Consider the following 12,691-nt stretch of genomic DNA (forward strand, 5'->3'; position numbering starts at 1 on the left):
TGCAGAATCTCTGTAGTTGGCAGGGGTGGTAAATAGATCTATGTCCGGGCATCCCCAATTCCTTGTCATCATGTTGAAGACTTGTGGATCCAATTTCCACTCGTGGGGATCCATGAGGTTTCTGCTTAGTTAGTCTGCCAAAGTATTTATCTTCCCTGGCAAGAATTGTGCTTGCAGATGTACTTGGTAAGTCAGTGCTGTGTCCCACAAAGTCATGGCTAGTCTGCAAAGGGTGCAGGAATGTGTGCCTCCCTGCTTGTTTATGTACCACATGACTGTGGTATTGTCCATCTTTATCAGTAGTTGTCCTGGATGAAGTAGATCCTTGAAGGCTGTCAGGGCATTTTGAACAGCTAGCATCTCTTTTTGATTGATATGGAGATGCATGTGGATTGCGGACCATGAGCCCTGAATACATCTTCCTGCCATGTGGGCCCCCCAGGCATAATCTGATGCATCTGTTGTGAATTTTTGCCTGGCTGGGGGTATGGTGAATGGCTGCCCCTTGTTGCGGTGACAGGCCTTTGCCCACCATCAAAACTCCTGTTGTAGGCAGGGAATGAGTGTAATTGTTTCCAGGCTGTGGTAATGTTGAGTCCAAACACATTTTAGATACCACTGTAGTTTCCTCATATGCAGTCTTGCATATGGAATTAGCAGAATGCAGGATGCCCAAAGCCTGCAGAATTTTCCTTGCAGTTAACTGGCTGTTTGTTGCCAACATTTTGAAATAAGTAGTCAGTTGCCTTTGTTTGTCTGGAGTGACATAAGCCATCTGGGCAGTTGTATTTAAGCTTGCACCCAGGAATATTATCTCTTGAGAGGGTACAAATTTTGATTTCTTTTTGTTTACTGTGTACCCTAGGCATGTTAATAATCTTTTTACAAACGCCAGATGCTGTAGTAGCATGTCCTTGTTCTCTGCTTGAATAAGGCAGTCGTCCAAGTAAGGATATATTTGTATTCCTCTCTGTCTGCAAAATGCAATTACTGGTGCCAGGCATTTTGTGAAGACACTTGGCGCAGTAGATAAGCCAAAGGGCAGTGCAGAGAATTGGTAGTGCATTGAGCCAGCTATGAATCTGAGGTATCTTCTGCACGATTGTCTGATTGGGACATGCAGGTATGCCTCTTTTAGGCCTAAAGTTACAAGTCAAGCCTTCTTGTCCAGCATGGGCAGAAGCTGCTGCAAAGTCAACATTTTGAATTTTGGAATATCCAGGTATGTGTTTAGAACAGATAGGTCCAGTATTGGCCTCTAGGCTTTGTCCTTTCTGGGCACCAAGAAAAGTCCTGAGTAAAATCCTTCTCCATGCTCTTGCTGTGGTACTTGCTGAATGGCCCTTATGTCCATGAGGGATGAAACTTGCTTTTGTGCCTCTGCTCATTGATTTTTTGGCAGGTCTGGCATACCGTTTGCCCTTGGCAGGGTGTGAAAGTGGAACTTGTAACCTTGTGACACTATGTTGAAGACCCATTTGTCCTGGGTGATAGCCAGTTTTGAGAAAAAAGTGCTAGTTTTCTCCCTAAAGGAGCTGCCAGTAGATAAGTGCTTGGGGCTGGCAGGAGGAAGTCATTGGGGCTGCTTTCTGTATGGTTGTGACTTGTCTTCTCTGCTTTTGGAGGTAGAAGCACCCCATTGTTTAGACCTGTACGAGCCTTGGGGCTGGGATCTGCTTCTAGGGCGTCTGTATCTGCCTCTGTCCATGCTGGTGTGAATGACCCGAGATATACCTCCCTGGACTACATGAAAATAGACAGAGGAGCTCTCTGAGCATGTAGCCCAGGCTGGTATGACCCTGACCTTGAGTAGCATCTTACCCTCACCAAGAATGATGCCACAGGAAAGTAAATAATGTGGGAAGAAATATTCAGGGAATTGTTATGGCTAGGCTTTATATAGGGAGGGCTGAGGACTGATAGCCTAGTACTAACCTATGAACAATATGAAGACAAGATGATCAATTTCAACAATTGGCTTAAGTATTGGTGTCATTTAAAGGCGATCCAATGCCTGTCAGCCTGAGATGACATGCTCGAAAGGCCACGATGCTTCACTAGGGACGGCTTGCACCTATCACCCCTGGGCTTTCGGATATTGGCAAAGGCTCTTGCTACCCCCATAGTGCCTTTTTTAGGCAAGGCTCCAAAGACAAACCCACCTCTATAGGTATCACAAGGGATAAGAAACTAAGTAGTGCTACTCAATGCCAGAAGTCTAAACCTCAAGATGCACGCACTCTAAACTCTCCTTACCATGGAGAGCATAGATATCTGTGCAGTAACAGAAACCTGGTTCAAGGTTCCCGAGAGCACCCCAGCACTACCAGGCTATACCTCATACCATGCTTTTTTGGCCCCAAAACTTGGACCGAACCGCAAAAGGAAGGGGAGTATCAATATTCGTCAAAGATACCCACACCTCCAGGTTGGTGGCAGAGCACAAAGCATCAAAGACTATCCATGTGCAACTAATAGTGGGTAAAACTGCCTTCCAGTTTATAGCCTGCTACAGACCACCCTCCCAAACCCAGGAGCCCCACTCGGACTTCCTGAGAACACTGGAAAATATGAAGGTCTCGCCAAACACCATTATATTGGGCGACTTCAACTACCCAAACATAGATTGGGAGCATTATTCTAGCTCCAACACCCTAGCCCAAAGGTTCCTAGAATTTAAAAACCCAAATGCTATGGAACAACTTGTTACCACTCCCACACGAGGGGAAAACATACTGGACCGGATCACCAACATGGGGACTCTATGCTCCAGACCAGAAGTGTATCCCTCACTGGTAAGATTAGACCATAAACTAATCTCACTGGATATTCACATCCCGACCCCACCCCGTGCCCACAGTGAAAAACTTCTCTAAAGCAAATTTCACACTCCTCAAAACCGAGGTGGAATCCTTCAAAGCCCCCGGGCCTGTGGAAAATACGGCCCAGACCGCAGAATCCTTTATAAACGCATTCTATGAACACCTTCAGGAATGCATGGATCATGCAATCCCAAATAAAACCAAGACCCAATCCTCCAAAGGCAGACGTCCTGTCTGGTGGACCTCAGCCATAAACAAACTATACAATAGAAGGAGGAAGCTACTACATGATAGAGCAAAATCCCAAAAAGGGAAGGCATCTCTGATCAGCATTAGCAAAAACTATGGGCACTCATAAAATCGTCTAAGGCCAGCTTAGAGAAAAATTGCACAGGACACTAAGGATAATCACAAGACTTTCTTTAGTTATGTTAGGAACCTGGGTAGGAATTCCCAGATATGCTCAGAATTAGTCCAAAATGACAAAAATACACGAACCCACAGACATTGCCAAGATCCTAGCTGACAGGTTCAGTGCAAACTCCCCACCAAAGGGCAAATATCTATCCCAGCAGAGTGCTGTCCCCCTGACATCTCAGATGCTCAGGTAAGAGCCGCCCTCTCCAAAGCAAAAAACACAGCATCAATGGGACCAGACTGTGTCCCGGGCTGCGTCCTACATGAACTCCAAGAAGAGCTAAACCCAAACATAAAACTACTGTTCAATCTCAGCCTTACTACAGGTTATGCACCCAAAGAGTTGCATACAGCAACAGTGGTCCCTCTCCACAAAGGTGGTGCCTCAACGGATCCTGGAAACTATCGCCCCATAAGCCTGACTAGCTTGGTCTGCAAAGCTATGGAAAGATCATCATGGACCTCATAAATAAAGATATTGGGGACCTACAGACACTGGATCCTACCCAGTTTGGCTTTAAGGGCAGATCCTGCCTCTTAAACCTGGTTGACTTCTTTGAAACAATCACCAAGGCCATTGACGAGGGGAAGGTGGTCCACACAGCCTACCTGGACCTCACAAAAGCCTTCGATACAATACCCCACTCGGGCATTATAGATAAGCTCACCAGCTTAAATATAAACCCCTATGTCACTAGATGGGTTGCAAACTGGCTCAAGGACAGAACCCACATGGTTAGAATTGCTGGAGCCATGTCAGACTCAAAACCAGTTACAAGTGACGTCCCACAAAGCTCAGTCCTGGGACCTCTCTTGTTCGGTATATATTTCTCGGAGGTACAGGCCAACACAGAAGGACTGTGGCTGACCAAGTCCGCAAATTACTGCAAACTAGGCATCATAATCGACTCTCCAGCCGACACAAGCATCCTCCAAAAGGGCCTCATAGAAACAGACAACAGGTGCCAGAGCCATGGCCTTAAGCTAAATGCCAAAAAGTGTATAGTCATCCCCTTTGGCAAAAACAAAGTGCCCACAAATTACCACATAGGTGGTAATACATTAAGTTCGGAAGAAGTAATTAGGGACCTGGGGACCCAAGTTGACAGCAATCTCTCATTTGACAACCACGTGGCCAAAGTGGTTAGAAAAACATTTTATATAGCCCACCTAATCATGAAGGGATTCATATCTAGATCAGGGGAAGTCATTGTGCCTCTTTACTCATCCCTCATCAGGCCCATAATTGAGTACAATGCCCCTTTTGGGATGTACCTTACCAGACACCTGCAGCAACTGGAAAGACCCCAAAAGTACCTCTCACCAAGAGGATCAAAGGGCTCAAACAGATGCCATATGCTGCCCAGTTAAAGAAACTCCAGCTCTACTCAGTGGCATACCACCTGCTCAGAGGCGATCTGTGCCTGATGTATAAAGCCATGTCCAACCCGGAATTAATGGACATGCTGCACCTCAGAAAATCCAAATCCCATTGAGCTACGCGCTCGAGAGACTTGAACCTCAGCACTGAAATAAATAGGACATGCTGGAGGGACAGATTCATAACCCAGAGGCTCCCTTCACTCTGGAATAAAATCCCAGTCCAGGTTAGGCAGAGTCCCTCTGACTCGCTTCAAGATGAATCTTGATGAGTGGATGGGGATCGTAGGTTTACCCCGGGTATCACTTCTGTGTCACTGTTAGACAGAGGCACAGTATACTAATCTCGAAAAAGGGCATAGCAAAATTAATTTAAAATGGGTGGCGAAAGCCAAACACACTCTGGCTAGGCTTATAAATGCCCTAGGGCAGATAGCCTAGTATGAACCTATGACACTGGAAAGGACCAATTCTTTGTAGGCCAGTGTCTGCTAAATCTTGGAGGCTATACCTGTAAGAAATCCTTGACTGTCTGCATAGATTTGGCTTTGTCCTCCATTTTCTTCAACACCTCTTCTGCTTTAACACCAAACAAGGTATCATGCTGTAATGGAGCATCTAATAATTTTGCTTTAGCATGATCAGGCAGATTCTGTTCCTTTAACCAAGCATGCCTCCTAATGACAGAACCTGCAACAGTGGCTCTGCAGGAGGCCTCCAAGGAATCAAAACCACATTGTAAAGTATGCTTTCCAACTTGTTCAGCTGCATGCAATAAATCCTGCATTTCTTTATTTTCTGCACATTCAGAATTTGACAACATTTTCTGTTTAAGCAGTCACATTATGTATTGCTGATATTTAAGAATATGAAACTGACAATTTAAAGCCCTTATAGCCAAGGTAGCAGAAGTGTAAATCTTTTTTCCCCATCTGTCCAGTGCCCTGGGATCTCTGTCAGAGGAGGTAGGGTTTTCTGCAGTGGAATCCTTGATCCCCTTGGGACCCTGAGAGACAGAGAGTTTCTGGGTCAGCAGTAGGATTTTTAAAAATAAATTTGTGGGAGTCTGGAACCCTGTAGTATCTGTCTGGCTTAACAGGAGCTGGAGGTAAGGAGTCAGGAGTCAGACTGGACTCTGAAAATACCTCATCTACAATGTCTAGCACAGGTGGAATAGCAAGGGGCCTGTGCTGAGGCAGTAAAAGAAAGTCTCTGAGCCTTTTCTTAGATTCTGAATAATCTTGGCTCTCCCAGTGGAAATGCTCCCTCATGGTATGCAGTGTTTCCCCAAAAGAATAATCTTCAGGTGGAGAAGCGGAGGGGACAGATTTCTTCAGCATCAGAATCCTCTTAAGGAGGAGGAAGAGAGTATTGCTGATCAGAAGAGGAATCAGATGAAATGGAAACCTGATCTGAAGATTCATATTCTATCTCTTGGCCTCTTGTCAGGACGGGGATGAGAACCCCTGATCAAAGTAATTAGGTCTTCTGCCATTCTGAGCATCTGTTTTTTAGGCATGGAGGCCTGTCCATGGGGCTGTTGTACTTGTTTCTTTGTCTTTAAAGCTGCTTTAGTCTTTGCCTTTGAAGCTGAAGTTGTTTTAACATATAATTGTGTAGGCCTGAAAATGCCCTAAGAAGCCTATGCCTGCTCAGCGGCTCCGGACCCATCTGAGGGAATGGTTTCCTAAGGTCCAATACCTTGAGTTTCTGTAGGCCTGGATGACTCCACGTGGTAGAGTCGTTATCGGCCTGCGGCTCTAAAGTAGCAGTCGTCAGGGGCTGCAAAAGTGCCTCACTGAGAACCGGCGACTGGCCTAGAAGTAGTCTCGTCATCGGTTTTGGACCTCGGATGCCTGTCCTTTTCTTTTTTTTGTAAACTCTGGTCGGCTGTTCCGACGGAATTATATAACTAAATCGTCTGCCAAAGTAATGAAATGCAAAATCATACAGACGCTTAGTGTGTTGGTTAAATCTAGCACAAAACCGACAGCTAGCAATGTCATGGTCAGGGCCTAGGCAAGGAATACAGTAAGAATGAAAATCCTTATGATGTATTTGCTTCCCACAAGAAATACAATTATTTTTTTCTGACATCGGTCTGGAGCAAGAAAAAAGTTTCCCCAATGGGGTACTTAGCTTTTAATGAAGACTTCAGATCTGAAATTCGAACTTGAAAATCTCAGGAGTTGGCTGACCGGCACTTGCGAACTGCTTTTGCATCGGGCACCGCGCGGCAAGAAAGACTGAAGAAAATGGCATCGGCTGCATCTTTTATACCCCTGGCGCACCGACATCAGGGAGGAGGCGACAGCAACAGATGCCGGACCTAGACTTTGGAATTCAGGCCGACTGTGGGTAGCCTGCCAGCAGGATAACCCAATTGTAATGACTGCAACAGTGAAAAACGATGAACATCCATACCTGTCGTGGCCAAAAGAGACCAATGAGGATGACTGAGCTCTTCAGCCTGCTTGCTTTCTATAAGAACTTCAGAATCAGAGGAGGAGGGAGGCAAGCGTACAGAGGACCCAGGGGCCAATCAAGTGTCAAAGCATCTCTTGGTGACTCCTCCAGTGAGCAGGGATCAGAACAAACTTGCACTTGTTGAGGGGCGAGGCAAATCACAGCAAGACTGGCCCCAGAGGTTGAAGATCATATTCTCTATTGATTAGAGACCACGTGAGGCATCAGAATGGATCTGCTGGGCCTTGTCTGACAGTTCCTTGGTTTTCCTCAGGATGCAAGTAGCAATGAGAAAGCAGTCTGAAGCGATTGCCCATTCCCAAACTCTCACTGCCTCTCTGCACAGGGGGTTATGATCAGGTTCCTCCCTTGCTTGTTGACATAACAGACTACTGACATGTCTGTCTGGACTGCAATTGTCCCTAGAGGTAGAACATCCTGAAATGCTTGCAATGCTCTCAACTCTAGGACACTGATATGCAACTTGGTCTCCAGATGCGACCACATGCCTTGGATCGTCTTTCCCATAAAATGCCCTCTCTCCCCAGTTGGGAAGCGTCCGTGGTCACAGTGCAACTGGGGACAGAAGGGTAAAAGGTCTGCCCAGAATTAGATCAGAATGAAGCCACCAATGAATGCCACTTACAGATTGGGGTGAGTCTTATGGAAAATGACAGGGGCTGATAAAGAATGGACCACTGGACTGCCAATGTCAACTGATCAATGCACATAAAAAGCCTTGCTAGAGGGACTAGAAGTATGGCAGCTGGTATCGACTCCAGAGCTTGAAGTACCAATCCTGCTGGAGGAGATGGGTGGGATAGTATGGTCCAAACTTGAAGTCTCACAGATGTGGTGCAATGGAGAGGTAAAGCCACCTGGGTTGTAGTATACAAGAGGGTTCCAATGAATTCCAATGTCTGAAATGGAACTAGGTTTGACTTGGTATGACTTATCGAGATGCCTACTGTGTTGTAAATATGGAGCAAGTAGTCCCCTGGCTTGCAAAAGTTGATGCTTGGATGGAGAGGTGAGGAGCAAGTCATCGAGATATGGAAACACCCGGACTTCCTTGAGTCTCAAGTGATCTGCCACTACAGCCATGCATTTGGTAAACACCCTGGGAGTTGTGGCGAGTCCAAAGGGCAATACTCTGCATTGGTAATGACTGGCTCTCAGCTGAAACTGCAGACGTCTCCTGGATCGCCTGTCTATTTTTGTGCGACTGTATGCATCACATCCAATCATCCTTGTGCTATACAGGCAGAAGGACTGAACCATGACCATTTGAAACTTTGTCTTCTTTACAAGCTGATTTAAGTTGCTTATATCCAAAATGTGTCTTGGTTCTCCTGCTTTCTTTGGCACTAAAAAGAAGCGAGAGTAGGTTCTGAATCCTATATGGTCAGGTGGGAGCTCATGGATGACTTTTCTGGAGCAGCTATTGTATTTCTTGAGCTGCATCTTCAGTTTGACTGGGTGTGATGTCCAGAAGTTTATTTTTCTGGACAGGAGGAGGAGGGGAAACAGTATGTAGTAACCTCTGGATTAAGTTCTCAGCACTCATGAATTTTCTTTTGTGTTTTCTGCTCATGCATCCAGATGCACAGAGAAATGACTCCTGACTGCCACCAGAGGCAGACAATCGGGCAATACTTCAGAAGCACTGAAATGGCCTATCAGAGAAGGAATCTCTGAACCCCTGATTCTGCACATGGCTTGGCTTCCGTCCTCATCACAGCACTACTTCAGCCCTCCTAGCCTTTACTAACACCATAAACCATAATCGCAACAATAATTATATATCCTCAGCCCTCTTCTTATGATATTTCCAAGGCATTAGATATGGTTGATCACCAACTTTTAATCCACACCCTGCAAACATTCAGTCTAGATACTGGAGCCCTCCCTCCAATGGTTTCAATCCTACCTGAATGGTCAACAGCAGGCTGTCCTCTGGCAGAACAAACTCTCTAACCTTCTACCAAACACCCTCGGAGTACCACAAGGCTCTATACTAGGGCCCTTGCTGTTCTCCATCTTCATTAACAACCTTTATACTGTTATCCCAAAAGTCAGCTGTATCCAATATGCTGATGACTCTACTCTGATTTGCTCAGCCACATCTCAAGTAGAGTTATGGTCAGCTACCCATACCACCTTTAATACAATAGAAAACTGGCTTTCTGAACATAGTCTGATCCTAAATCCCAAAAAAACTAAAATGCTGTTATTTTCACCAACACGTAGGTCTACCGCTTTCACCTTTACCATAAAATCAAATGCTGGCACAATAATCTCCCCTGACCCATCCACAAAACTATTAGGTGTCATCATAGACGATCTCAAATTTGACCTACATGTTAACCAAACTATCAAAAACCATCAATGAAAAACTAGGGTCACTTTACAGAATAAAAGCCTTCCTAACCCCTCCAGCTAAAATTGCCATAGCTCGCTCTCACCTTCTTTCAACCCTTCTGTATGCATCCCCTCTACTCTTGAATTTGAACAAGACTGTCCTTAAACTCTCAACTTGCTACAACCACATTGCCAGGTTTGCCACTGGGCTGCCTTTTAGGACACATCATTGCATCAATCTAAATCAGCTTGGTTGGCTTGAACTACCTAGCCTAATCCAGTATAACCAACTGATTATGGCCTATAAAATCCTCTATAATCTGGACAATACTCTATAATCTGGACAATACTCCTGCACTTAAAAATATTATGACCCCCTATAATAATACTAGACCGCTTCGATCCTCTAACAAACTACTAATTCAGACTAGCAAAATTAATAACACAGCCAGTGATTCTCTCTTTGCAAACTCTGTAAGAATATCCTGAAACTCTCTTCCAGCTGATATTACCTTACTTTCCACCTTAGGTCAATTTAAAACTAGACTCAAACATTTGTCACTTAACTGGCTATGTCAATGTATCAAGCCTGGCTAACTCGAATGTGTAAAAATCTGTTAACCAGTTTACTGTGTAATTTAATTTAATCCTGACTTGTGCTCAGGACTAACTGTAACCTGTGGAACTTGTTTAACTTGCTTACTTATGTAATCTCTGTAAATAGTCTGTTTGTAATATGTAATGCTGGTATTATGTAATGCTGTATCTGCTTACCCTTGGAGCTTTTCTCCCCGGGCCTCCGCTGAAAATGGACATGCATCCAGTCAGACTATCCCGGTCAACAAATGTAAAATAAAAAAAAAATAAAATAAAAATGTTTGGGAGAGGTATCAAGATGGGGGGGGGTTCCGCTTGGAAAACTGACGGGAGGCTTCCCAGAACAGTCTGTCTCTGTGGAACAGGTCTGATGGTCTCAGAGCTCAGACCTTGCAATGAGTATGATCAGAGTTGAGAGAGGGTAGTTCTCTGTCCAAAGAGAAAGCCCTACCACCCTGAATGCAGACAACCAGGAGAGACCTCTCCCTCGAGGAAGGAAAGTCAGGGCCCCTGGATCTGAGCCTCATGGGGAAAATCAGGTCACAACTGTCCAGGGCCAAGGCTCCAAGGGCAAGGAATGGATCCAACAAAGTCCGAGCCAAACCAACTCCTCAGACCCAGTGCTGACTTCTTGGGTCAGAGATTAGCTATGTTCTGAGGGTATCAGAGCAGAACTGGTGAGGGATGCCATCAGAGTAGAAGACAGTACCTTCCTTGGATCAGACGCTGAACCTATCGGGGATCTTGCATCCTGGGACTCCAGAACCATAGGTCAGATTGGAGAAGGAGACAGAATGGGCTTAGCAGGAACATTCCTGGATCCATGAGGGGGAGGAGCTGGCAAGACCCCCATCTGGATCGGAGTCCTGAGAAATTTTTGCATCAGCCTTTCCACGTTAGTCTCTGTCAAACCCCTTTAAGACCTGGAAGACACCATAGATGGGTTTCCTAGGTGTTTGGAAGAGCTGGGAGGGTAGGGCCAGAGATACAGGTTTGAGGATATACTCCAACAGACTCCTACCTGTCAGATCCGAAGGCATAAGATCAGAGAAGGAGGTGGAAGGTAAAGGAGAGCTCACAATAGGAGCCACACCTGTCAGATCTGAGGAGGACTGTGGATCCAAGGGAGGCCCAAAGAACATCAGATATGTAGGGGTCAGATCCGAAACCTTCCTAATTTTTTCTGATGGCTCCAAAAAAGCCCTAGGAGACGTCTGGAGGGCTCTTTTCATGAATTCCAAGGAAACTTGTGGAGCTTTAGAGGGGTTTGAGTGCCAGAAGAAGCTGGAAGTAAGCCCTTTACAATGTATACGTATCAGAGACCGCCCTGGGGTTAAAGGTGGAACAAACATCACAAGATTTGAGATGGTCAGCCCCCAAGCAGTAAACACACTTCTTGGGGGCATCAGAACAGTTCGAGAAAACATAACGATAAACACTCCAGTTGCTAGTTCCGGTGCCAATAAAGGACTCCCAGTCAAAACGCACCACTCTTAATAATCCAATATGAAAACACAAATACAACAGCACAGATTAGTGCTTTCGTTTCTTAACCCAGAAACTTCATCAGATTCTCATCTGCTTCTGTTCTCATTAAACATACTCAACACCTTTTTGATTGGCCATTATTAAATCACTTAAGCATCTATCTAGTTTAAAGTAAACTTACATAAAAAAGTTGTATGTAAAAAATAAACAAAAAATACATAATACTGTTTTAAAAACATTTTATATACATGTATAAAAAGAAGAGAATATAACAATTTGTTTCATTAAACCATGTGTATGCCACACAGTTCTAGGTTATTTCCACCATGCCCAAAACAACAATGCAATGAAATGCGTATTCAACCTTTTAATATCTATTTGCGCTTAGTTTTAAAGTGGAGACTACAGAAAGGTGATCATTTAATCCCGGTGGAACACAAGCATCTAGCTGCAATTGCCAAATGCACCGGGACTAAATGATAACCAGCAGTCCAGACTTTTGCTTGGCTTCATCCCACTTTATTACTTTTCCCTGCCCAATCTTTCGTTCCAGATACCTTAGTTACTTCACTAATTTTCTCCAGGGTATTCCACCCCCTCTTACCAATTTTCTGCACCAGTACGTACAGCCATTCCTATTGGTAAAATCTCCTTTACTCATTTCTGTGTTGGCTTTGTTCTTGGAAAACTTTATGCTACTCTATAAATATGATACAGAGCATGTTGAAGTTATTCTCTCTAAGGACCTGCATCTAAAATCCTACTCTTTATTCCTTGATCAGCCTCTACCTGTTTCATTATCTTCTCTTTCCACTTTGAAATATAATCTTCTTGTTAAGGTACACATTTGACCCTTTAATATGTAACTCTAAAACATTACTTCAAACAAAGTAATGCTAAACCACTTTGTTCTATGGGAAGAACAAAATTATTCCACTCAACTCTTGCCCTCTTTTCCCTTCCAAATAAATTCCTTAAACTCTATCTTTCATTATTTCTCCTCTGGTTGAAAAACATACCTAACTAAGGGGACTAATAATTTTCACTGCTTGTGTCCTCTTAGCCATAATCTGGAAAGTACAGTTGTGTAAGTCTCAACATAACAGTAGATGTTCACATGATCACTGCTACAATAGCCATGAGGGTTAAATATATAGGTT

The 12,691-nt window shown here is 44.5% G+C and overlaps 1 protein-coding gene across 2 annotated transcripts in view; it reads right to left on the reverse strand.

The window, feature by feature from the left end:
* Positions 1-12,691, reverse strand: part of LOC122798613 (heat shock factor protein 1-like) — a 538,873-nt gene that overhangs the window by 274,245 nt on the left and 251,937 nt on the right. The window lies entirely within an intron of this gene.

This window comes from Protopterus annectens, chromosome 3.part1 (assembly GCF_019279795.1).
Source record: "Protopterus annectens isolate FY-2018-M chromosome 3.part1, PAN1.0, whole genome shotgun sequence".
Lineage (NCBI taxonomy): Eukaryota > Metazoa > Chordata > Ceratodontiformes > Protopteridae > Protopterus > Protopterus annectens.